General features: G+C 58.2%; 1 protein-coding gene across 1 annotated transcript in view; it reads left to right on the top strand.

Moving 5' to 3' along the window:
- Positions 1-18,124: 18,124 nt before the first annotated feature.
- Positions 18,125-24,792, top strand: part of SEMA4D (semaphorin 4D) — a 76,752-nt gene continuing 70,084 nt past the window's right edge. The window contains exon 1 of the mRNA XM_042965287.1: positions 18,125-18,381. The gene's annotated coding sequence lies outside the window, so the exon portion shown is untranslated. The remainder of the gene's footprint in view (positions 18,382-24,792) is intronic.

Raw genomic sequence — 24,792 nt, 5'->3', positions numbered from 1 at the left:
CACGGGTCCAGCGGCTGGGACAGGCTCCGGAGGTCACCCCGATGCAGGCCCGTCCGGCAGGCTCAGGCGGTGGTGGCCCCAGGTCCCGTCTAGACGGCCGCCCCTCTGGCGGGCGGATCGGCCAGCAAGCCCTCACAGTGAGCGGAAATCTACGCTCTAATCTAATTTCCATCCATCTGTCCTCCTCGTCCTCCTCCTGCCCTTCATAACCCCACAGGGTAATCCTTCTTCCCGGACGGTTTTGCAAATATTTGGATTCCGCCCTCTCGTGCTCACACATCCATTTTTCAGGCTGAAGGCTCCTGATGTGGCGACTCCCCTCCCGCGGCCTGCTGGTGGCTGTCCTTGGGCGCCAAGCAAGGGCATCATGTTCCAGACGTGTCCGATGAGTCAGGGATACAGGGGAGCATCGCCCCCACCTCTGAGTGGGCCCTGCTCAGCCCCCGGGATGCTGTCGAGACAGGCCCACCCGAATCCCTTCCTGCCGAGCTTTAACCCCGATGGGAAGGGGACCTAGACTCACGCCCCCTCCAGCCAGAAGGAGCTCGGAAAGGACGTCTCCCCACTTCCCCGTACTGTCACCAGCACGGAACGTGGATCACGCGGGGCCGTTCTCTCGGCAATGCCCGGCCAACCTCGGGGATGGCCACCCTATCCTCACCTTGGGGAAGGCGGGACAGGGCTCCCAAGGTCACCTTAGAAGCATGGAAGGAAAGAGCTGGAGCCTATCAGATTCCAGGACATGACCCCCGCCACCACTCCAGAGGGAGGGGGGCGAGGTCCCACCCACCCCCGCCTGCACCCTCAGCACTGGCCTCACCGTCTTAGCCTTTGCTGGCCCTCATGGGTCCACTGGTCCTAAGGCCAGGCTCCTGGGGCCCCTGCAGGGAAAGGCAAGAGGCCCATGAAGGGGACTGAGGCTCTTGGGCTGTTGCTAATGGTTCAGGAAAGGGTTCATTTTGTAACTGTCACTCTGGCTCTCTGCAGCAGGTGGTTCCCTGGAGAGCCGGCTCTGGTTCCCTCGGAGGGTGCTGCAGCCCAGACAGCTCCGGCCAAGCCCGGGGAGGGAGCCCGACTCCTACGGGTGGCGAAATCCCCGCTGTTTCACGGGGAGCGGCGTTCCTCTCTCTGGAAAGCGTCCCTCGGCAGTCCTGCTGACCCCGCCAGCCACCTTCCCAAGGTCACGTCTCCCTCCAGGGCAGAAGGGAGCAGCCTTCTGAGGGTGCCCAGGGAACCACACCCCTGCATTAGTACAAACGTGTCACCAGGGGCCACACTGGGGAACTCTTTGCCAATCGGTGCACAGGACAGTGGACGCTTGGCAAACGGGGCACGGGGCACAGAAGGGCTGTGGAAAAACCTAGATTGGAGAAGGTGACTGCCCACTTCACCCTGGGGAAATTCGGGGTGACCTGTTTGGAACCTTCTTGCCCGTAGATTTACTAAGAAGCAAAGGAACAACCACGCCCGCCTGGGGGCCCACACGGCTTGTCCACACATCTGTGCACGCCAGGTTCCCAGCAGAGCCACAAGAGGGCCCCCGGGGGTGCAGGAAACCTCGGGGGTCTGGGGGGCCTGGAAAGGGTGGGGTCGGGCCAGGCTCCCAGAAGGGGCAAACTGGTCCATTAACAGGTGGGGAGGTGGAGGGTAACCGGGCACTGGGTCAGAACCGGCGCTGCACCCCGCAGAGGCCCGGCCGGGCCGGGGCCGGGCCGGCCTCCGGGGCCCCGCGGGCGGAGGAGGAGGGAGGGAAGAGGAGAGGTGGGAGGAGGGAGAGGAGGAGTGGAGGAAGGTGAAGAAAGGGGAGGGCAGAGGGGAGGGAACGAGACGTGGGGGAGGAGGAGTCGGACGGGAGTCGGGCGGGGAGGAGGCGGCGGCGGGAAGGGGGGGCGGGGAGCGGGGGAGGGGCCTGCGCGCGGCCCCGCGCCCTCCCTCCCGCGCCGGCCTCCGCGCCCTCGCGCGCCGCAGCATCCCGGAGTCGCCGGCCTCGCTGCCCCTCCGAGCCCGGCCCGAGCCGCCGGCAGCCCCCGCCCCGCCGCCGCCACCGCCGCCGCCGCCGCCGCCGCCGCCATTCCTGCGTCCGCGCTCGCCGGGCCGGGCTCCGCCGGGACGCGCCACGCCAGGTAAGGGCCGGCGGGCGGCGGGAGCGCGCGGGCCCGGCAGGTGCGCGGGGGCGACGGGCCCTCCCGGAGACTGCGGGTCCCCGGTGGCCCCCACGGAGCCCCCCCCCCACCTCGCCAGACCCTCCCGGAGTCCCCGCTCCGGAGCCCCCTGACTCCTCCCCGGACCCCCGGACCCTCCCGGAGTCTCCCTCCTCGGACCTTCCCAGAGTCCCAGCCCGGGACCCCGGGACCCCCGGACCCCTCCCAGGACCTTCAGGGCCCCTCCCCTCCCCGGCACCCTCCGGGCCCGGCGCGCAGGTGGCCCCGGGGGGCGCCGGGCGCGCAGCCGACCCGGGCTGGCAGCGGGGGCGGCGCGCGGACCAGGCCCGCCGCGCCCCTGGCCGCCGGGCCCCCGCCGGCTCCGGCCACTTCGGCCTGGCCCGGCCTCCGCGGGCTTCTATTTCGGTCCGGGGGCCGCGTCCCCCCGTGAGCCGACCGGAGGCGCGCACTCAGACAGGTGGGGCAGGTCAGGGCCCTGGCGGTGTGAGTACTGCAGGCCTCGCCTTCCTTCAGGGTTTTGGCAGTGTGATTCTAGAACAACCAAGGAGACTCCCCAGCCTTAGCTGGGGCTGCACCTGTTGCAGCCGCCTGGTGAGCTGCAGGGAGCTGAATCCACTGGGGTTTTGCCAATGCACGCATGGACAGGAGACTTGGGTGGTGGTCGTTCTGTTCATCTGCTGGATTTAGTGTGTGTGTGTGTGTGTGTGTGTGTGTGTGTGTGTGTGTGTGTTGGGGGGGGGGAGGTGCATGTGAATCTGTAGGTGGGCAGTGCCCTGGAAACAAGGCCTGTTGTCAAGGGCCAGGCCCTGCTTTCCAGCCCTGTGCCATCCAGAGCTGCTCTGCTTTTGTTTTAAAAACCTCCCCTTACCTTGAGCATGTCCAGGCCAGTGGGTGGCCAGGCCCCTGCAGGCCAGGCCGGACCTGGGGCGTGTGGCCAAGCAGCTGGCCCTCCTGTTCTGAGTCTATTCAGATCCACCAGGCGTCACCGAGAGGAAGTTTCCTTTGCAGGGGGTGAAGTGACATCGTGGCCTGTCACCTCCTATCTGCCCCAGGCCTGGGGCCAGCCTGCTGGCTGCCTGGGCACCGTTATTTGGGAACGTTGACTGTGTCCCAGAAACAGGCTGCCTCAGCCAGCGCCGGGGCCAGGATTCTGGTGGAGATAATGCCCCGATTGTCACTTGAACGGTTGGTGTCTATGCACATCGTCTGCAAAAATAAAGAAGAATAAAGCCGGCCCGCTCCGAGTGTCTTCGGCACCATGTGTTCCCAGGGATAAAACCCCAGGAATGAGGGGACGGTGGGGGGACACACGGGGCTGTTTCTGTGGGCAGGGGCTGGCCGCCTGGGACCCTGACCTTCACTTCAGACTGAAGTTTGTCTGCACCTGCAGATGAATCGAATGAGGGGATGAAACTAATCAGCGACGCTGAGAGGTAGCTCTGCTGGGTCCCTCCCTTGCACGGTGTGGAAGGACCATGAGCTGGGCGCCGGTGGGGGTGCCTAGCCCCCCTTATGGCCTTTGTCATCTATTCGTCTGCCTTTGAGACAGCACCATGGAGCCCAGTTCGCTGCTCAGGGCCCCGGCAGGCGGCGTGCTCGCTCGGGCTGGGGTGTGGGGTGCAGCACCACACCGCACAGCTGTCCAGCGGCTCCTGGGGGGCGGGGAGATGACCTTAATGACGTCGTTCTCTTGTGATCCCCACCGTGAGCGTTATCTGAGGCAGATTGCATCTCGACGGCCTTCCCCGCACCAGGCAGGGCTGTCTAGGCCCGTCTTGGGAGTGCACGCTAATGGCCGTCTCTGGTGCCGGAGCGCACAGCAAAATCAATAATGCATTGCAAAGATCGAGAGCCCTCTGTGCTTCTGGAGAGAGTCCACCTCTCCCACACCCAGTGTGGACGGGCCCAGGCCTCCGGCCCCTCCCGCTGGGCCCCGTTTCTGGTCAGGGGGGAGGGACGGGCAGGGCTGCGGGGTGGCTGCAGGGCCTTCCCTAGACGCCGCGTCCTGTGTGGTGAGTTTGGGGCAGAGCTCCCGGGTTGGCAGCTGGGACCCCATCCCCGGGCATCCCCACTGCCAGCTGGGGTGGGCCCCTGCTGTCGTGGCAGTGAATTCACTTCCTGATGGTTCATAATTTACAGTGACTTTCCTCTTCATGCTAAGACTTTGCCTGGTTGAAAGAACTCCCGGAGGTCAGGTAGGAGGCGGCGGCTCCTAGCGCCCCTGCGCCCCCAGGCTCCTCGGGGAGCAGCCGCGGTGGGCCGTTCACTGGCCAGGCGTGCAGGGTGGCTGCGCGGGGAGGCTGGCCACGCAAAACGTGCAGGTTAATTTGCTGTCGGCTGATGGTCGAGGGCCGGCGCTGGGAGAAAGGCAGGCTTTGCAGTCCTGAGGGTGGGGGTGGGGGGGCAGTGATTTCTCTCTGGACCTGTCACTGTGGCGGAAGGGAGAATGGAAGGTAAGAAGGAAAATGACCGAGCAGAAATGATGGGGCCCCGGAGGGAGGTCCCGTCTTGGGTCTGCCCCGGGCTGGGCGGGTACAGCTGCCACAGTTCTCCGGCACCACCGGGCCGTGGCCGTCTGGGGACATCTCGGGGCGTCGCCCGAGAGCAGGGCCGGTCAGGCAGGCTCCTTGGCACCTGAGACTGGGCACAGCTCACGGCCATTTCCAGGCCGCTGGCTTTCAGGGGCTGACTCGGGGAAGCCAGGATTTACTAGGAGGAAATACCTGCTGATTCGAAAGGGTGTGTGAGCGGACCCTGCCTAGAGCTGGGGTGGTGTTTGTCGGCCCCACGATTAAGGTGATTTGGGGCTGAGCAAATTGGTCCATCCCAGGTCTTTGATGGCTCACTTTCCAGCTTGCCCAGCCCTCCCTGAGCGCACGGACGATTTTGCTGGCGGTGCTGTGACTGGGCCGGCTCCCCGCTGCCCTGTCACAGCCCCTGGGCATTGCAGCGGCCCGGGGCTGTCCTGGGTGCCTGGGTGCACCTCCACCGGGCTTGGGTCCCGGATCTGGTGGAAAAGTCTCAGATGCTGCCCACGAAGGCACAGACTGCCTCTGCCCGGTTACTCCTAAGCAGCTCCCTGGGATTGCGGGCGGTCAGACCAGCATTTGACTCAAGAATCGCTCCTTTCAAGAGTTACGGTGTTTATGAGACAGTTGATGTTTTTTGAGTGAATGAGTTTTAAAGAATGATCATGTTCCTTAATAACAGTGCTGTGGTTTTATGCTGAGATGACCTTCACCTGTTAGCACTGGGCTCAGGAGTGTGTGTGGGGCGGGGGGTGGGGGGGGAAGAGAGGGTGCTTGGGGTTGGCTTCCATTAGCATGGCGGGGGGAGTGAGTGGGCGTCGAGGGGCCCCCTTGTCTGTGGGTGGATGGTTGTTGGGTCTGGGGAGGGTGCCTTACGGTCTGCCGTTCTGTTGTGTCCACTTCCGTTTATTTTCAGAATTCTCAGTGATAAAAAGTTAATGGTAATCTAAGAACTACAAGTCCCCTCCCAGAGAGACGCCAAAGGGTCCTTCCCTTCGTGAAATAGCTCAGGGGTTTACTTCAAAAGAAGTGCCCACATGTGAAGTAAAAACACTGCTTCTTAGCATAGAACGCATAGAAGGAGCCGGGTTTCGAGTGCGTACCTGCCGAGAATTATCTGGAAGAGGACACAGCGTTTGTGGAACAGATAATTATGGAGTGAGTGCTACGGACAGCAGTGCTCCAGGCCCTGGGGCCAGGGGTGGGGGCAGGGTGTGTGCGTGTGTGTGGACTTGTGCGTGTCGTGTGCGCATGTGTGGGTGCATGAGTACATCGTGCATATGTGTGTGTGTGCGTGTGCACGTCTGTGTGTCGGAGGAGGAAGTGCGTGTGTGTTTTGGGGGAAGGACGAGGGAAGGGCCTGAGAAGGAAGGGGGGCCTGCACTCTTCCCTTCTATATGCTTCTGTGCGGTTCATTTCTCCTATAAAGGAATTATTTTTGCAGTTTAGGAGTTAATTTTTAAGAAGGGCGTCTCCATTAGGTAGTATAATATAGCCTCTTGTAAATGTTCTCAATTTCTAAATCTAAATTTTTTAAAAATGGGATGTGATTTGTCGCAATCCACGTTCCTACACAACGTAATAGGTGGTGTGGCTTACGTGAGACACTCCTGAGTCAGTGGTCAGCAGCCCCCAAATGTGTGCTGGGTGGGCCATGAAAAGACAGACATCAATGCCTTGTCCTCGGCAATAGGGGAGACAAGACCCAAACCCTGAATCTTAAACACCAGCAGACCACCCGGCAATGCCAGAGCTCAGCAGAGGTTAGTCTGTGCGGTCCTGGGTGCTGAGTGCTGGCTGGGTCCTGAGTCGTGGGTGCTGGGTACTGAGTGCTAGGGCCTGGGTCCTGGGTGCCGGGTGCCGGGCCCTGGGCCCGGGGGAAGGAGGACCTCGGCTCAGGCCAGTCCCAGTCCTGGTTCAGGTGGAGAAGATTGTTCTCCTCTGTGGCCCAGAAACAAAATCAAAGAGGGTCAAGAGCCTTTACCAGCAGGTGTCCACGGCTGGTGGATGCCCGGCCACTGTGGACAGTTCCACTCGTTTTTGGTGGTGGCTTGTTTTTTTTCTTTTCATTTAGTAGAGGGCATGTTAAATAACTTCCGTCTATGCTAACAAAAAAGCATAAAGAATGGAAAGCCTGCAAAGTAAAACGTACAAATTGCCTGGCATTCTAAAGTTGTTTTCTTTTCCCTATTTTCCTAGCAGAGAAATTCCAGTGGCTTTAACAGCCAGAACAGAGTTTGCTTTGATCTGGCAATTGGGGCGGCGTTTGGCTCTGACGGGTGTGTGTTTTGATTGTGCACAGAAGGCCGCTGGTCCCGGGGCCTGCCATCTGTAAGGCCGGTGCTGCCCCCACCCCCCCCCCCCCCCGCCATGTTCCCACCGCGTGTTCCAGAGTGCTGTTTATTTGCCAGTGTTCTCTGGGGCCGAGGGGGTGCACGGCAGCGGGGGTGGGGGGTGCCGCTCTGCGCCCAAGGTGGTGTCTGTGGGGCTGGGAGCTGCCCCTGTCGCTCTGGACGAGGCCTGACCCCTTCTGTCCTTTGGATCGGACGACGGTCCACTCGCACATCCGTCCGCTTACGGAGCGCGTCCCCGGCAGGTGTTTATTGAGCACCAATTAATTGCAGGGAGAGAGCGAGACACAGGGCTCCTGCCACTTGGAGCTTGTGGTCAGGTGGGGGGTGGGGGAAGCCAACAAGGGAAGGAAGGGATCGGTGCTGAAGGGCGCTTGAACAATGGAGGGGTTGGGGTCCGGGTCCGGGTGACCCCGAGATTCTAGGTTCAGGCGACCGGAGGGGAGCAGTTGTGGGGCTCGGGGCGGGGGGGGGCAGCAGGCCCCACGGGTGGCGCTGTGAGTGCGTGCCCTGCAGGTGGAGGTGACGAGCCTGCTGGGCGGGCGGCCAGGGCACAGGCATGGACCGTGAGTGAGCGTGGGGGCAGAGATACGTGGGCAGGAGACTCATGGACCTCATGGGGTGGAGGGCGAGGCGAGAGGGAGGCTGTCTAGCTCGAGGGGCCCGGGGCGCGGGGACTCAGGACGGACGGTAGCAACCTGGAGGTCACGGGTGACCTGACTGATGGCTGTCTGGGGGTGGGGAGTTCACGAGGCAGGAGGGGACCTGGCCCCTGTCTGCCAGCTGGTCTTGCGGGGCCTGATAATGGGGGACGAGAGGGGGCTGGCCAGGGTGACGTTCAGGTCTCTGTCCTGGAGGGAGGGATGGCCATGAAGGCAGTGTGGATGGGGCCCTCCAGGGGGGCCAAGGAGGTGGCCGGGGCCCCGGGAGTCTCCCTGCCAGGACAGCTGGGCCCCTGCAAGTCCGTGGTGTGGCCCGAGGTGTGCAGCGTGCCCCTGTTTGGGCCCGGGGTGCCAGAGGCTGCCGTGGGGGCTGGTGACGCCTCATCTGTGAGCAGGGCAGGTGCGCACGGGTTCCCTGGAAGGCCGCCTCCCAGGCTCTCGGGCAGCGTGGGCTGCCCTCCAACTGTGCGGGGCAGGACAAGGGAGAGGGGTCAGGTCTCAGGGTGGCTGTGTGGCCGCAGGCAGACTGTGAACATCCTTCCGGGCGTAACCTGGCATTCGTCCGGGTGGGCCCAGCCACCAGCGACTTAATCCCAGGTCACCTGAGCTGGGTGAGAACAGGTGTCTGAGGGCGTGTCCCCGGAGCACATCAGGTGCACCCCGGACCGCCAGTCCGCAACTCTGTGTTTCCCAGGCGGCCCAGGGGCTCGGACTGGTCTCGTGGTGGAAAAGCCACCGCGCTGAGGCAGGGCCTGTCCCCGGGTGAGCGCTGGGGCGGACGGGACGGCCGAGACAGGTGCACGCCCCCCGGGCCAGCGTCTCCTTCCCAGCTTTAGTGAGGCGTGGTTTCCATATGGGAACCGGTGCTCGTTTTCAGTGCGCGGGTGAGAGAGTGAGAGCTGGGCACAGCTAAGCACCTGTGCCGCGATGGTGACACAGGCCCTGGGTCGCTGTCCTCGCTTCCCACCCCCCTGCCCCTGCCATCAGACCTGCCACGCCCACGCAGCCACTCACATGAGTGCCCAGCCACAGGGTCGCGTGGGGGCGACCGAGACCGTTCGGCCCGTGAGCGCTCCCCACGTTCCCTCTTTCCCTTTGCACTCAACCCAGGCAGTCACTCGTCCGCGGAGGTTAGATGGTGGCCCATGAGAGTTGTTTCTTTAAGAGTCTCAAGACGGGGGCACGTGTTACACGTTCTGTGTGTAGCTGCCTTCGCTCAGCGCGGTGTCTGGGAGGTTCGTACGTGTTGTGCACGGGGGACCTTCACGTCAGTTTGTTGCCGGGTTCTGTGGGATTGTAGGGTGTCCCGGGGTTTGTTGATTTGTCCACCTGTTGCTGGATGTTTGGATGGCTTCCGGTCTGGGGTTATGGTGAGTAAAAGTGCCCTGGGCTGCAGCCGACGCACAAGGAGAAGCAGCCCGTGAAACGGGAGCACACGTGTCTCCAGGGAAGATCCAGAAATGACGGGAAGCGCGTGGAAGGGTGTTCACCGTCATCCGCCACTAGGGAAGTGCAAAGCAAAACCGCGATGAGATCCCACCCCCCACCCACCAGAAGGGCTTTTATCCAGAGAGGAAAATCACGAGGGTTGGGGAGCGTGCGGAGACCTTACAACCCCCGGGGCTTGCTGGTGGGAACGGGAAATGGCGCAGCTACTTTGGAAAGCAGCGTGGCGATTCCTCGAGGAGTGAAATGTAGGATGACCCTGTGATGTCTGGAGCGGGCAGGTCCCCGGAGACAGAACAGCAGCAGTTGCCTGTGGCTCGGGGGGGCGGGACGGGGAAACTGTATAAGGCGTGTGCGGTTCCTTCTGGGGTGAAGACAGTGGTGATGCTTGCAGGGCGCTGTGAAGGTACTCAGTGTCACTGAATTGTACACTTTGAAATGGTGACTGTCGGGGCGCCTGGGGGGCTCAGTCGGTTGAGCGTCTGACTTCGGCTCAGGTCGTGATCTCACCGTTCGTGAGTTCGAGCCTCGCATCGGGCTCTGTGCTGATGGCTCGGAGTGTGGAGCCCGCTTCGGATTCCGTGTCTCCCTCTCTCTCTGCCCCTCCCCTGCTCACGCTCCGTCTCTCTTTCTCTCAAAAATAAATACACATTAAAACAAATAATTAAAAACATAAAGTGGTAAATGTTAACACCGTGTGTACTCTGCAGCAAAAACCGATACACAATGCGTGTGTGCGTGTGCACGTCTTGGTGCTGACGTGTGCTTTCTTCCTCCTGGGCAGCTCCGCACGGGTGCAGCGTCTGTTTAACCGTCTGAGGAACAGGCAGACGTGTCATTTCACATCCCCGTGCTGACGTGCCAAGGGACGGTTTCCCAGCCCTGCCGACGCTGGCTGTCACCATCTTATTCTTCGCTCTTCTGGTGTGTTGTGTGCTGTATGCTTAAGATTTTGGTGGAACAGCTTTTCCTCGTTTACTAGCTAGCCGTGAATATTCTTTTAAGTACCTGTGCAAAACTCCTGCCCACTTTTGAGTGGGGTTGTGTTCTTATATTCTGAGAGTTGTTTACATACTCTGGATTTCGGTCCTTTATTTGTATTGCAGATATTTTCCCTGTCTTTAGCTTGCCTTTTTTTTTGAAGTTTTTTAAAATGTTTATTTATTTTTGAGAGAGACAGAGCATGAGCAGGAGAGAGGCAATGAGAGAGGGAGACACAGAATCCGAAGCAAAGCTCCAGGCTCTGAGCTGTCAGCACAGAGCCCGATGTGTGGCTTGAACCCACAGACCGTGAGATCGTGACCTGAGCCGATGTCGGATGCTTAACCGACTGAGCCCCCCAGGCACCTCACTTTTTTTTTTATTCATGAACTCTTTCGAAGGGCAGATGTTTTCAGTTCTGATTAAATCCAATTTTATCTATTGTTTGTAGTGATTTGTGTCCTGTTTACGAAATCTTTGCCAAAGGCGTGGTCAGGAAGATTTTCTCCTGGGTTTTCTTCTGAAAACATTATGGTTTTATCTCCGGCGTTTGGGTCTCATCCATTGTGAGTTAGTGTTTAATTGGAAAGTGCTGAGGATTGGGGTTCGCTGCTTTCCACGTTGGATAACCGGCTGCTCCAGCTTTTTGGAAGAAACGGCCCTTCTCGTGGTGCTCTCTTGGCATGTTGGGAGGTGACTGAGTTTATCCGAGTCGTTTTGTTTCTGGCCTCGATTCTGGCCCATTATGGGTTATTCCTCATCAGCCCCCAGCCGCTGTGTCTTTATGATTGCTGCCTTATAAAAAGTCCTGAAGTTGGGTAGTCTCCCAACTGGGCTTTGTTTCCAGGATGGTTTTGTCTTCTTCTAGACCCTTTGCATTTCCATGTGAATTTAAAATCAGCTTGTCAACTTCTGTAAAAACGCGTGCTTGGATTTTTAGGTGATTGCCTGAACTCCTTAGAGCGAGTTGGAGGAGATTGACATCTTAACAGGACCGAGTCTCCCAGCCGGCAGGCGTGGCCGCCCTTCTGTCTGAGCGCACCTCCCCTCGTGTCTCTAGTGACCTGCCGTGGCCCGGGTGCGGGTTTTATACGTGTTTTATCAGATTTGTTCGTAAGTAGTCCATGTTCAATGCTATTACGAATGGATTTCTTAAGGTTTTATTTTCCAGTTTCTTGCGAGTGTATGGAAATATAGTTGATATTTTTATATTGTTTGTCCTATGACCTTTCTGAGTTTACTTGAGTAGCTTTTCACGGAGCCCCTTAAGATTATGCACGTAGATAATCCTGACGGTTACGAAGAGGCACCGTTTTGCCTCTTTCTTTCCAGTTGGAATGCTTTTTGTTTTTCTCTTTTTATTCTGTTGTCTGGGGTTTTCAGTACAATGTTTCGCAGCAGTGACGGAGTTCCCAATCATGGGAAGAAAGAACTTAACGCCTTTCTCGTGAAATATGATGTTAGGTGAAGATTTTATGTAGATGCCTTTTATGAGGGTGAAGAAGGTTTCTCATTTGCTGAGTTTCTATCGTAAATGGATGTTGAATTTTGTCATATGCTTTTTCTGTATCTTGGAGATGACTGTGTGGGTTTTCTTTTTTTTTTCCATAATTATGGTGAATTATGTTGATTAATTTTTGCATGTTAAACAACCATGCCTTCCTGTTACAAACTCCAGATGGTCATGATGTATTATCTTTTTTATATATTGCTGGATTCAGTTTGCTACAATTTTATTAAGGACGTTTTTAACTATACTCATGAGGTATCAGTATCGTGTTCTTTTTTTGTAATACCAGTCTGGTTTCAGTATTAGGGTAATGTTGAACCTACACAATGATTTAGGAAGAATTCCTTCTTCATTTATTCATTTATTTAAGTTTATTTATTTATTCTGAGAGAGAGGGAGAGAGAGCGGGGGAGGGACAGAGAGGAAGACAGAATCCGAAGCAGGTTCCAGGCTCCAAGCTGTCAGCACAGAGCCTGACGCGGCACTCGAACTCACGAACTGCGAGATTGCGACCTGAGCCGAAATCAGATGCTTAACCGACTGAGCCACGCAGGTGCCCCTTTATTATTTATTTATTTATTTTAATGTTTATCCATTTTTGAGAGAGAAAGAGAGAGCATGAGCAGGGGAGGAGCGGAGAGAGAGAGAGAGAGAGGGAGACAGAGACAGAGAATCGGAAGCAGGCTCCAGGCTCGATCTGTCAGCACAGAGCCCGACGCGGGGCTCGAACTCACGGACCGCGAGATCATGACCTGAGCCGAAGTCGGACGCTTAACTGACTGAGCCACCCAGATGCCCCTATTTATTTTTTTAACAAAGAGCTTGCATGGGGCAGTGTTGTGTCTTCCTTCAATGTTTGATAGAATTTACCAGCGAAGCCACCTGGGGTTCTCTTTTCAGGTATAAATTTGGTTTCCTGACCTAGGGCTGATGACATTTTCTGTAGGTGAGTCCTGGTGATTCATGTGTTTCAAGGAGTCTGTCCATTTCCTGCAAGCTGTCAAACTTGTTGGAGTCGAGTTGCCCACAATATTCCTTTATTATACTTCGAATGTCTGTAGAATCTGCATGAGGCTCCCTGTCCGGTTTGAGCCTGGAGACTTCCGGTGCCGGGCCCCGCACCCACCCGGTCACATCCGAGTCCCGATGGGAGGGAGGGCACGGGCCAGTGGTTTTGCCCAGCTGCTCGGGTCATTCTGACACGCGGCCGGAGTTGAGGACCTTCGAGGTGCAAGGAGGAAGGATTCGTCTATAGTTCCCGGTGGTCCAGCAGGTGTCCCAGAGCGGGAGAAGGCAGAGCTGAGAGAGCCGAGCAGGACACGGGGCCCTCTCTCTGCACACGGGTTCTGTCTGGAGAGCGCCAGCAGAAGTGGCCTTGGGGGGCGGGGGAGGGGGGTGTTGGGCTGGGGCCTCAGGTGAGGAGTGTGTTCAGGACGTGCCAGACCCTGGAGGGCACAGGAGTGGGTGCTGAGGCCTGTGCTGCTGGGTGCTGGTTTGTGTTTTTAAGTCAGATTTCCTGACGTGTAATTTGTCTGGAGCAGAACTCACCCCTTGCCGCGTCCTGTCGTGTGAGTTCTGATGCACGGTCATGTAACCACCACCGAATCAGGATGTGGAAAATCTCCTTCCGCAGACTTCCTCGTGCCCTCTGGAGTCAGATCTTTCTCCCCCCGCCTCTGACCCCCTGCAGATCCATTTCCTGTCCCCGTAGACTTTTCCGGAACATCACGTAGGTGGACTCATACGGTTAGGTTGCAGGCGTCAGAGCAGGGATTGGTGCCATCAGACCCAAGTGGAGGGGTGCATCTGGCGCCCCTGACTGATGCATTGGAAAGGCGGGGATGGGCACGGGAGGCCGTTACGGGAGGCGTTATGGCTGTTTCCGTGAGAACCACATCGTGAGTGATGTGCCGGATGCATTCTGTCCCCATCTCGTGGAATCCTGGCCACAGGACTCCCGTTTTTTATAGGTGAGGCCCTGGAGAACAGAGAGAAGGAGAAAGTTTTCACGGGGTCACTCAGCCAGGAGGTGGCGAACCCCCGATGCGGGCCCAGGGACTGGGACTTGAAGCCTGCAGGGACGTGTGCTTTCTGGACACAGCGTCTGAGGCATTTATTGGAGAGGGTATAGACAGGCATTTATTGGAGAGGGCATTTGCCAGTGTTTGTAAAAGCAGAAGCCACCGAGGGAGGGTCAGAGATGAGCAGTTACAGCGAAACCGGCGAGTCTCCAGAAATCACAGTGTAGAACGTGGCCACGGGATGGGAGATCAGCAAACACGTCACACGGTACGACCCGCCCGTTCCCAGGGCCGTAGATGCATGAGGGTCTGTGGTTCACCCTGGAAGTAATGGCCTGTGCTTTTGAAAATATCATAAATGCGCCTCAACCTCTCTAAAGCCTGGTTTTCAACATGACACTGAGTTCCACGCGCCTCCCGTTTCCAAGTTTGCCAAGAAGGGGCCTTGCACCGTTGTCATTCCGTGGAGCCGTGGCCGCAAGATGGGTCTCGACGTCCTCCTGTGTTGCCCTTGGTGTGTGTCACCTGTCTCCCATTTCTCTTCAGTGTGTTACACACGCATACACACACACACACACACACACACACGTCAGTCCCGAGAGCCCAGCACGATTCTCATAGGCTCGTCATACCTGCCTCACTGAAAGAGCAGGTGGGTGTTTTACTGTTTGTCAAACTCTTAAGTGGCGAACATACTGTGGGAAGCCGAGCGGCCACATCGGCCTGTGGGTGGGGGCCGGCTCCCGAGCGGGAGCGTGCGGTGACCGTGAAAGATCTCTTCTTGGCAAACTTCGACGTGGGAGGCATGTGGCACTCGGTGTCATGTTTGAAAACGAGCTTTGGAGACGTTGCAGTATCTGTAGTATTTTCAAAAACATTTTCTGTTAGAACATTAAGGGGCACCTGGGTGGCTCAGTCGGTTGAGCGTCCGACTTCGGCTCAGGTCACGATCTCGCGGTCCGTGAGTTCGAGCCCCGCGTCGGGCTCTGTGCTGACGGCTCGGAGCCCGGAGCCTGCTTCGGATTCTGTGTCTCCCTCTCTGTCTGCCCCACCCCTGCTCACACTCTGTTTCTCTCTCTCTCTCAAAACTAAACATGCAAAAAAAAAGTTAAAAAAAAAGAGCATTAAAACTTCACGGCAGTCAGGAAGCCTGGCTGCATTCAGACCCTGACGGTGACTCACGGGTAAGACGTGCATTTTATACTGTGACCAGTGCACAGGTGTGCACGCACAGCACACCCATGCACACAGTACATGTGCACATGTGCATACCTGACACGCACACACGTGCACACACAACACGGATGCACACAACACACACGTGTGTACATCCACCACCAGAACCAAAGTTTTCCTCGACAGAGCACTCACCCTTCACTGCAGACAATACCTCTGATGTTTGCTCGGTCGCGTCTTCTTTAGAAGCTGCTTCTGCCCACCCCCCGGACTGAAGACGCCCCCCTGGTGTCCGACTCGGGGTGCGACCGCGTGGACGGTTAACACGCTGGCATGACATAATCTACGTATTTCTCATTATCGTTGGTCTGTCTGTGTCTGTGGCCAGGCGTGGGTTGGGACCACTGGCCACCGTGGAGCTGCACGCTCGGGAGCCACAGGGCTGGGAAACCGGGTCACGGCTGGGTCCCGGAGCTGAGCAGGCAGAACTGGACTCCCGGCAGGCCTCTGAAACCCAAGGGAGAGGCTTGGGTTTCAAATGTGGGATCCCGCGACTGCTTCCGGTTCCCTCGGGCCTCCTGTGTGGGGCCCACGGTCCCCTGGCTCTGTGGACAAGACCACACGGGGACGGGCTTGGTTTCCACAGCAACCCCAGGAGGTGGTGGGAATGTGATTTTTAAAATAGATTCTGAGTGCTGAGGTCCTGGAGAGTGGCCTCTGGGGAGAGGCAGGTCCCCGTCACCTGCACGGGCCCCGTGACAAGCCGCGGGCCTGCCGGGAACAGAAAAGAGCTCCGTGTCCGATGAGCACACCTCTTTGTGCGGAAGGAGTAGCCAGCTCCGCCCTCGTCCCCTTGTCCCCAGAGCTAATGCTGTCCCTCCTCTCGGCCAGAGAGGAAGCCGCCGGCACCCCGTGCGCCTTGTCCCGGGTGAGCGGGAGGCTCCTGCAGAGATGTTCGGGCCACGGCTGTTTGCAGGCCTTTGCTAGCACTTACTAGGTTGCAGATGCTAAACCAGACAGGAAGCTGTTTTCCAAACACAGCAGCTGTCGGGCTCCCCGGACCCCGGGCCAGCACGAGGGGCAGCGGCCTGGCTAGTTCGTCCAGAGCTGCCTCTGGAAGGGGCTTTGCCGGAAGCTGATGGACTTTGTGTGGCGGGGGCTCCCCGGAGACAGGAGCTGGGGCGATGCTGGTAAATGGTCTTGGTCCCTGGAAGGTGCAGACGCCTGTGTGCTCGGAGACGAAGGGGGATCGGTCTTGGGAGGGGAACGTGGCCGCGGCCTGGGTCGTCGTCTTCGCCCTCAGAGTGACCTCCTCCTGGCCATCCTGCCCTGGGGCAGCAAGAAGCAGCAGCAGCCCACGGACAGCAGGAGAGCTCGTTCCCCCAGCAGGGGCCCCCGCCCTCCAGCCACCCCTGCCCGCGGCCACCCACGCCGCCTTGTGGTGCATCCCCTGCCCAGCTTGGTGGCGGCCTGTCCCCGCTTCCTGGCTTGACTTGAAATGCAAGGGAAGGTCACACCAACGGAGAGGGGCAGCCGCAGAACCATCCGACTGCCCTGCTTCCCTCTCTCTCCACCTCCCTCCGCGGGGAGAGGTTTGCACGCTTTACGGTAACATGCACACAGCCTGGCTTTGCTCCAAACGGAGCCCCGCCATGCGGTGCCCAGAACGCCCCTGGGCTTTGCTCCATGTGGCCTCTGCAACGCACACCCCCGCGTGTCGCCCTGCCCCCTGGCTCTGTCCCGTTGCTTGTGTGCGTCCCCGTTTCCGCGCCCGCAGGGTGGCCGTTACAGTGTGGCCGGCGGGTGTGAGTGGGGACTCGCGCAGAAGCCGCAGGGCGCTGCGTGGGGACGAGAGCTGCGGTTGTACCTCCGCCGTCGCTGCCGGTGCGGGCCCGCGGTCTCTGTCCTCCCTGCGGGTCTGTGGCCTCGTGCGCGCTCAGAGCCTGGAGCACTGAGATGCCACACGAGGGGCCCGCGGCCCTGTGGCTGCCGTGCCGTGAAGGCCACGCCGTGGGGGACAGCGTGGCGGGCGGTCCTGGCCTCCGCGCCCTCCCTGCCGGGGCCTGCCTGACGCACGAGGGGACCAGCCGGCACGGACCGCAGCCCTCGGCGGGCGGATCTCCCAGCCGGGGCCTCAGACGTGGGAGCCCGGACGGATGTCCCTGCTGTGGCCCACGGAGCCGCGAGCCCTCGCGGGTTTCAGGGTCGGGGGTCCTCGGTCGTGCCGCGGAGTGGCGGAGGCACGGGCTCCTGGGAGAGGGCGGCGGCCGGGTGGTGCGGGTGCCCCGGGAGGAGTGGAGCGTGGCCCTGACAGGTGCCGGGAATGCGATGCTGTGAGTTCATCCCGCACGCTCCCCGCCTCTGGTGAACCGGCAGAGAGGGAACTGTGCCCACGCCTCCCGGAATCACGTGCGCACACGCGTGGTCCCTGGGCCGCCGTAGCAAGGCGTGACCAACGTGGCCGCTTAGAGGACAGAAATGGATGCCCCCCCCCCCCCCCAGTTCTGAGGCCAGAAATCCAGATCAAGGTGGGGGCAGGGCCACGCTGCCTCTGGGGACCTAGGGGAGGGTCCTCCCTGCCTCTTCCAGCTTCCGGAGGCTCCAGACGTCCCTTCGCGTGGCCCACAGCCTGTGTCTCCGTCCTCAGCCGGCCACCTCCCCTGTGTCTGTCCCCTGCGTGTCTCCTGTCAGGACACTTGTCAGTAGATTCGGTGACCACCCCGATGACCCAGGATGCTCTCATCGTAACTCCCTGATCTTGACCTAATTTCCCGTGCAAAGACCCGCGTCCACGGGCTCTGGGTGGGTGCTCTTGGCGACCTTCCGTCGCCCACCAGAAGGCCAGGGAGACGGTCGTGGGGCTGGTGGCCCCGGGCTGGCCGCCCTTCACTTTCTCCAGGATGTATTTCTGCGGGGCTTTATCAGCAGGAAAATGGAAACCGCGGCTGCCTTCTGCACCCGGCGGGGGGCGGGGGGGTTCTATGAGCGAGAGCGCCGTGGAAAGTCGCTGCCGTGTCAGTTGTTTTTTCATTGACTCAGAGGGGAAACAGGAAAGGGCCTCTTGTCTTCTGATGCGAGTTTTTATCTCTGCCGGTGGGGCCTTTTCTGTTAAGTGGCGTTTCTGCAGAAACACTTGTTGAATTTTTGGTGTGAACAGGAAGTCAGATATGCTGACTAACTTTTCCTTTATTTTAATGACATTTTTCTTATCTGGAAAACGAAGCAAGAACACGCCTCCTCGGGCCCAGGGTGTGTGCCGTTGACAGCTGCGTTTCAGAGTTCTGGCCTGTCACACACGTGTGTCTTCCCTGTCACACACGTGTGTGTGTGTACACGTGCGTTCATACAACATGGCGGTTTCCTAAAGGTGTGGTCACACCCTGGAGGGCGCGGCGCTGTGGTGTAGACAAGCGTGCTCGGAGACCTGCCGGGAAGCCGTGCGTGGCGCCGTGAGGGCCCTGCGCTTGGCGTCCCTCCCCCGTGGTGGAGATTTGGGAGTTTCCCAGTCTGCCACATCCTTGACCACTTTTCTTCGTGTACCTCGGTGAGTGTTCTTATAGGAAAGAGTCTTCTGGGAAAGCAAGCAAAGCCTGTTTTTTTTTTTTTAATGTTTGTTTATTTTTGAGAGAGGGAGAGAGGGGAAAAACTCAAGTGGGGGGGGAGGGGCAGAGAGAGAGGGAGACACAGAATCTGAAGGAGGCTCCAGGCCCTGAGCTGTCAGCACAGAGCCTGATATGGGGTTCGAACCCACAGACTGGGAGATCATGACCTGAGCGGAAGTCAGACGCTTGACCGACTGAACCACCCAGGCGCCCCAGAAGCAAAGCCTGTTTGAAGGCAGTTCACCTGGAAGTTAACAGACGCAGACGAGTCCAGATTGGAGATCAGCAGGGCCACTGCCTGCTCCCTGTGGCCCATCGGGGTGGGGTGTCCCGAGGGTACAGAGCCCCTCATGTCCAGTGCTCTCTGGCAGGCTTCGGTCCGCCTTGGCTGTGCGGGCTGGGCCCCGTGGATGGTGGGGCCCAGAGAAAGGAGTTGGTGTTTGTCGTTGGCTGTGTGCGTGTGTGTGTGCATACGTGTGGGCATATGTGTGTGCGGGCATGTGTGTGCTCCTGGAAATTAGTGCGCAGCACATCTTGACTGCCTTGGAAGAGGCCTTCACAGGTTGAGGGGTGTCTGCCTGTTAGGAGGCTCGTGGAACTTGTTTTCGTCCGTCTCAATTATATTTTAGCCCCATGATAAAACTCATTGCCCGCTTGCCTAGTGCCTCTCGCTTGTCCGGAGTGGTAGAGAATTGATCTCGACATTGTACGGGATGCAGCATGTCTTTCTGGGGGACAGCCGTGCGCCCACACGCTGGGTTGTGAGTCCCCTGTGGTTCACACACGCGCCTGTTCCTGGAACCGTTCATGGGGCGCCGGGTGCTCACAGGGGTGAGGTTCTGCTTGGGAGTGGGGTGGCTCAGGCTGGGTGGCATCTGGAAGGCTGTGTCCCATTATATCAGTCAGTCAGCGTTCTTTAGAGAAAAGGAACTGACTCTGTGTGTGTGTGTGTGTGTGTGTGTGTGTGTGTGTGTGTGTGTAGAGAGAAAGAAGCAGAGAGAAATGTGTTTTTAGGGAGCGGCTTACATGATCGGGGAGGCTGGCAAGTCTGAAATCTGCAGGGCAGGCCAGCAGGTGGACACCCTGGATGCCTGGAGGCAGAATCCCTCTCCTCGTGTGTGTGTGTGTGTGTGTGTGTGTGTGTGTGTGTGTGTGTGTAGGGGGAGGGGGGAGGGACTCTTTTTTCTGCTAAGACCTTCAACTGATTGGACAAGGCCCACTCACATTCTTGAGGGTGATCTGCTTTACTCAAAGCCTCCTGATTTAAATGTTAACTCCAATCAAAACATCCCTCCCCAGAAGCCCTTGGAATTGCTTGACCAAGTATCGGGCACCGTGGTCCAGCCAGACTGACACATAAAATTAGCCACTGCACCAATCAGTATCCCCAAGTGCCTCAACCCCGTGGCAGGCCACAGGTACAGTGAGTGAGCTTGCTCGGGGTGCTCACCGGGGATGACCTACCTGAGTGGGTGCAACCCGGGGCTCATCCCCAGACGCCAGGGGAGCAGCCAGCCCCGGCGTGGAAGAAGGTGACATTTCTTGTCTGTGGGTGTTGGGAGCAGGCCGAGCCTGCGCTCACTGACCCGGGGCCTCCCTGGGCCTGAGCTTATTCGGGCTGGCGCTGAGGGCCTCCCCGTGAGCCTCTGGGGATGATTCCTGTCCGCCTCCCTCCAGAACGCGCCGCACTCCCCACATGGACACGGGGAGGTGTGTACTAACCGAAGGCCTCACTCCCCGTGTGGACACGGGCAAGCCTCGAGAACACGCCTCACTCTCTGCTTGGACACGGGCGGGGTGTGTACTAGCTGGAGGCCTTGGTGCTGTGCCTTCTGGTACTTTCTTTTTCTGTGAAAAACCTTTGTTTGGGTTGAGGTCTTGCCCTTCTGTCCCCTCCCCTTGTGAGCTTCGGAGGCTGGCCTCCTGTCCTCCTGTCCTCCTGGCCCCCTCTTATCCGGCCTCTTGACCAGCCTACTAATTTGACGATAAATAATCAGGGTCAAACAGAAGACAAGCAGTGTGGTGTCCTGGGGCGGGCACGGCTGGCCATTTTTGTGGGTTTGGAACTGACCCCGCCTGGCGGAGAAGTGGAGGAAAGCAGGGAGCGGTGCTCCGGGCGCCCCCAAAACGATAAGGGAGGTGATTTCTCTCTCTCTTCCATCAGGTGGGTGTTGGAGGGGAGCAAGTGAGAGAGTGGATGGCAGAGGGAGGAGGCCAGTCCCGGAGCCTGGAGGGGCTCAGTGGGGCAGGCAGAGCGGCGGGCACAGGTGTCGGGGCCGCGACCCCGGGTCGGGCGGCAGGAACGAGCATCAGTTCTCTGGGCCCGGCGCTCGGCGTGTGTCTCGGCTCCCCCATGGGCTGAGGCTCAGAGAGGAGAGTCCCCCGACACCCAGGTCCACAGGCCCCCCTCACTCCTGGGTCTGCGAGGTCACCGTGTGGGCGCCACGTGCCCCAGCCTCAGAAGCGTCCCACGAAGCCTCTGCTCTCCCTGTTTCCCGGCGGCCTGGGTGTACATGTTTGTGGCTGCTCTGGGGTCCACGGGCGCGGACCCTGGTCCTTCTGCAGGGCTGGTGGGCCGCCCCATGGGCACCTGAACCTGCCCCTGCCCGCTGCGGGGGGCTGATTAGAATGTGCCGGCTCCGGGGGACGGGGGCCGATGGTGACAGCAGGTGCCTGAGCGAGACGGCAGCTCCAGGCCTGCCCCCAAGGTCTAACGCCCTGGCTACTCCTCTCAGGAGTGCCTTCTGGAGTTTTCCAGGGTGGTCTGGCGGGGCATCCGGGCTCCACAGCCGGCACCCCTGGGGGCACACCCGGGACAGACCTGAGACCTGACATCAGCCCCCACATTTCACCGGGAAAGGTTCAGCAGGAGGAACGGGGCAAATTAAGTGAAAATGCTTCCTGAGTCTTGCTCCTCTTTGAGGGACACACGTCTGTGCGGACACGTGCCTGCTGGTTCCCATGCTTTCTGCCCCAGCCTCGGCCAGGATGTTCTGGGCAAGGTAAAACCTGGAGGGGTTGACTGTGGGTGAGCTGGTCCACGTGCTGCGAAGCTGGGGTTCTGCGGGGAGGCTTCGGGGAGAGCGGCCTCGCCCCCGGAAAGGAGGGAACCAGATGCAGTTTACAGAGATTATTTGCTGGGCCCTCTCTGTGTACGCAGGGCGGGTATTCCTGGAAATGAAGAACTTGGAGACGTTCGGATCGGTTTATGTTTGTGTGTCCAGCACAATGTTTGTGATGTTCTTATTTGGATTAAAAGGACGCGATTTCTTGACTCGGGCACCAACGCAGAGTTTAAGGGGAGGTTGATTCCTGCAGAAGGCTTGATGAATGAGTCATACTGTGTTTATCTGTCGCTGGTTCTTGGTACCAGGGGTCCGTATGGTGCAGTTCGCATTTGCCCATCTTTGGGGCTAAGTTGCTCGGCAGCCAGTGGGGCGACAGGAGGGCTCACGCCCAGAGGCTGGCGCCCGTGGGTCTACAAAGTGGCTGCAGGGTTTCCAAATCTGGAGTGTGGGCCACACCACACGGTGTGGCTGCTGGGGGTCCAGACCTGCTGCGGTGGGGGCACCACCCGCCTGCTTTCTCTGCCCCCTCCCCTGGGGAGAGCCCCAGGAGGAGAGGACGCAGAGGGTCCGACCATCTGTCACGGACTGATCTTCCCGGAGTCCCTGTGGCCGTGTGTGTCTGTCTCCATGAGGTTCCGTGTTCTGGTCCGCCCAGTCATGGCTGAAAGTGCAGGCTGGTTCGTCAGACCTCGGATGTGTTTTACTTAGGTTTTGGTTGCCTCCTGTAGGGAGCAAAGAGTGAGTCTTTGAAAATCCAGAGGACTGGACAGAGTGACCACCGGTCTCTGCTTTGGTCCTGGTGACCGTGTGAACAGACCCCGTCCCGTGCGTAAGGGAGCCTGCCAGCTGGACAGAACAGCGATGCGTCTCCAGCGAGAGCTGCCGTTCGAGTCTTTTCCTGCTTGCTTTTACGACTCGCTGTATTGTTTTATTTTTATGCAACTACAGTTTTGTAAACCTGCCATTGTAGCCATTTTTTTTAGTTTTAGTTATTTATTGAGAGGGAGAGAGAGAGAGAGATGGTGGGGAACGAGAGACGGGGAGAGAGTTTCTGAAGCTCTGGGCTGAAGGCAGAAAGCCCACTACGAGGCTCAAACTCAAGAACCGTGAGATCACGGCCAGAGCCAAAGTCGGACACTTAACGGACTGAGTCACCCAGGCGCCCCTCTAGCCATTTTCAAGGGTACAGTTTGGTGACATTAAGGACGTTCACATTGTTGTGAAACCACCGCCACCATCTGTCCCCAGAACTTTTTCATCTTCCTGAAACTCTGTCCACATTACATAATAAGTCCCCAGCCCTTCCCCAGCCCCTGGCGCCCACCGTGTCTCTGTCTCTGTGAGCTTGACCCTCAGGGGACCTCGAACAGATGGAATTACAAAGTATTCGTCCTTCTGTGTCAGGCTAAGAAACGAAAGCGTTTCTGGAAACATCACAATCCCACGTGCACACAGGCACACCTCCTTTTACTGCACTTTATTTTTGTGTGCTTTGCCGATACCGCGTTTTTTACAGACTGAAGGTCTGTGGCAACCCTGCGTCCCACGGTATCTCCCGCCCTTTCCTTATCACGATATGTGTCACGGTGATCCGTGGTCCGTGCCTGCGACTCGCCAAAAGCTCGGATGACGGTTAACAGTTTTCAGCAGTAACGCGTTTGTGACTAAGGTGTGTGTGTTGTTTTTAAATTTAAAAAAAAAAATTTTTTTTTAACGTTTATTTATTTTTGAGACAGAGAGAGACAGAGCATGAACAGGGGAGGGTCAGAGAGAGAGGGAGACACAGAATCTGAAACAGGCTCCAGGCTCTGAGCTGTCAGCACAGAGTCTGATGTGGGGCTCGAACCCACAAACCGTGAGATCGTGACCTGAGCCGAAGTCGGAGGCTTAACCGGCTGAGCCCCCCAGGCACCCCGAGGGGTACAGTTCTATTATGAGCGTTAGAGCTTGTATAGGTCTGTGTGACCACCACCATGGTTGGACACAGAACAGTTCCATACCCCCCTCCCCAACCTGTCCTGTTCTCTCCCTTTGTGTTCACCCATAACTACCCACTATACCTGATCTTCTCGGTCCCTGAGTTAACCTTTCAGGAACAGCTAATACGTGGAGCCACGTGGTGGGTTGCCTTCCGCGCTGGCCCCTTCCACTCAGCATCGTGCTGCGTGAGGGACAGCGCATCTGTTTCACTATAGCATTCCATCGCGTGCTTGAACACTTGCGGGTTCTCTGAAGGCACAGCTTCGTTTCCTTGGGATGAATGCCCAGGAGTAGCATTGCTAGATCATAGGGTAAGCGCGTGTGTTACTCTATCAGAAAGCAGCAGAACGTCTCCTGGAGTGGTTGCAGCGTTTTACGGCACGACGGCATAGTTGTTCAGTCTGCAGACCCAGCAACCATTCAGTAGCGCCACATCCTCACCTGCACTTGGTGTCGCTACTTATTGCCTTTTCGGCCATCCCCGCGTGTGGACGGTGTGTCTCATTGTGGCTTTCATTGGCATGTCCCCATGGCTGATGACGTTGGCCATCTTCCCACGTGCTCATTTGCCGTTTGTACATCCACGCCGACCCAGTGTCTGTCTGGGGTCTTTCCTTCATGTTTTAACTGGATCGTTTGTTTTCTTCCTGTCGAGTTCTGAGAGTTTGTCACGTGTTCCGAATACAAGTTCTTTATCAGATACATGACTTGCAGGTACTTTTTCTGTAGTTTGTCTTTTAATTCTTGTAACCGGATCTTTTACAGAACATAGCGTTCTAATTGAGGTTAAGTTCAGTTTAGCAGTTTAAGGGCTCGTTTCACGTTGGGGACCTTGTGTCCTGTGACTTTGCTAAACTTTCTTGTTAATTCAGAGAGCTCCTTTTTAGAGATTCCTTAGGCTTTCCAACATGAGATAATAAGGAGATGCCACAGACAGCTCTGTGCACACACAGCCCACACCGTGGAGGGGATACCCCGATTTCTCAGTAACCGCAGACGGCCAGAACTCACCCGCGAGGAAGCAGACAGCCTGCCCGGTACCAGAAGCGCCAAAGCACCTGAATTCACGGTGAGGAACCTTCTGAAAAAGCCATCCCCAGACCCGGATGGCTTTACCGGCAAATTGTACCAAACATTTAAGGAGTAACAGCCATTTCATACAATCTTTTCCAGAAAACAAAAGAGGAAAAAAATAAAAGACGCAATCCTTCTGTCTCTTTATTTCATCTTTGCTGACTTGTATGTATTTTATATATTTTTCTTGCCCCCTTCCCTGGCCAGGCCTCTGCTGCAGAGTCAGACAGG

This window comes from Panthera tigris, chromosome D4 (assembly GCF_018350195.1).
Source record: "Panthera tigris isolate Pti1 chromosome D4, P.tigris_Pti1_mat1.1, whole genome shotgun sequence".
Lineage (NCBI taxonomy): Eukaryota > Metazoa > Chordata > Mammalia > Carnivora > Felidae > Panthera > Panthera tigris.
The sequence above is the reverse complement of the archived record's forward strand: the minus strand, read 5'-3'. Positions and strand labels throughout refer to the sequence as shown.